Consider the following 1529-nt stretch of genomic DNA (forward strand, 5'->3'; position numbering starts at 1 on the left):
TTATGACATACTTTGTATGCCGTATATAATCTTTTACGGCATTTTCTTGCATGTCATAAATCGTTACACTTTTTATGATATAATTTTATATGTCTTAGAAGGTTATTTTTAAAATATAATATATATATATATATATACAGGAATATAACATTGCCTAACAGTATGCAAACAATAGCTTATAAAATGCAACCTGTGAACAAACCAAGCAGAAGCAACAACTATGAAGTCAGTAAAAAAAAATCTAATATCCATACACCAAACAACCTGCATACTAACTTCCATCCTCAACATCTATCATATCAAGCTGAAAACAACCTCAAACATACAAACCAAGAAAAATATCCAAATCATAAGATTCACTAATCTCTAAAATATGACCCTAAACAAGCTGATAACAACCTCAAACATACAAACCAAGAAAGTGATACATCATCAAGCTATAGAAATCCCTATCATCCATGAAGGGTACAATTTTAGAGATAAAATTGCATTCCCTAGGATAATATTGAGATGTCTATTTTTTATTTTTTTTAATTATTTACATATTTTTGAACAAAATCTCAAACTTTCATTACCTTGACAGCTTGTTGCCTGGTAATGTAATTGGTAGACTCCAGCAGCTTTGAGTTATACTCTGCAAAAACTAGCAGCATAAATTATGGAGAATATCAAGTTGAGTCTCTTTACTGAAAAAATAATATTGTTAATTGGTCATATCTTTGTACCACATGCATTCATATGGTCTTCGAGTCAAAATCCAATTAATTTCCGAAAGCAGCTGAAGCAACTGAAGTAAAGGGGAAAAATCTTAATTTTGTGAACTGCAACTAAAAGAATGAGGTATAGATGAAAGGATGAAAGCATCACTAACTTAATGGAAAATAAGCATAATACATGATTTTCAGAAGGAATGAGAGAAAACTGAGAAAAGAAGAGCCATCAAATCAATCCACAAAGTTATGTCTTCACACAAGGCCACAAATATATAACAACATAGAGAATTCCATATTTGAGGTAAGATAGCTAAAGCATGTAACCTGGGTATGAAGCTTTGCATTCATTGAGTGGTATAAAAACTTACAAGGGTTTTCAGGAAGATTACAAGAAAGAAATTTATCCAAAACTTTTCTAATCAAAATTCACATAAAATAAATAAATAAAGAGAGAGATTTCACCTTATAAGTCATAATGAGATTCTACAAATTGTGGATGTCCAACACAAAGTGATGGATGATGATGACACATTCACAGAGTTCCCTGTAGCAAGGCACTATATCCAAATTCAAAAGACCCAGTCATAAAGATGTTGGTCTAATATTAATGTTCAAACAGAGTCCCTGGTATTCTAACAACAGTTCCCTAATAATATAGAAATAGGTATTCTAACACATTTAAAATGGACAACCTTCAATCATCAAATGCAATTATAGGAATTCAACAACAATGTCAAAGCACAAATGACCTTCAATATTAAGAGATCAACACCCTTGAATTTCCAAAATAAGAATCAATACCGCAAAACGCGATAA

At 31.1% G+C, this 1529-nt stretch overlaps 1 long non-coding RNA gene across 1 annotated transcript; it reads right to left on the reverse strand.

The window, feature by feature from the left end:
- Positions 1-279: 279 nt before the first annotated feature.
- Positions 280-1270, reverse strand: LOC114311378 (uncharacterized). The gene is made up of 2 exons (XR_014345865.1): positions 1176-1270; positions 280-634 (listed from the first exon to the last, which is right to left on the reverse strand). It is a non-coding gene; the product is annotated as an uncharacterized LOC114311378 (long non-coding RNA).
- Between the last annotated feature and the right edge of the window lie 259 nt (positions 1271-1529).

The sequence above is a fragment of the Camellia sinensis genome, chromosome 12 (genome assembly GCF_055761805.1).
Source record: "Camellia sinensis isolate YWXY chromosome 12, ASM5576180v1, whole genome shotgun sequence".
Classification (NCBI taxonomy): Eukaryota; Viridiplantae; Streptophyta; class Magnoliopsida; order Ericales; family Theaceae; genus Camellia; species Camellia sinensis.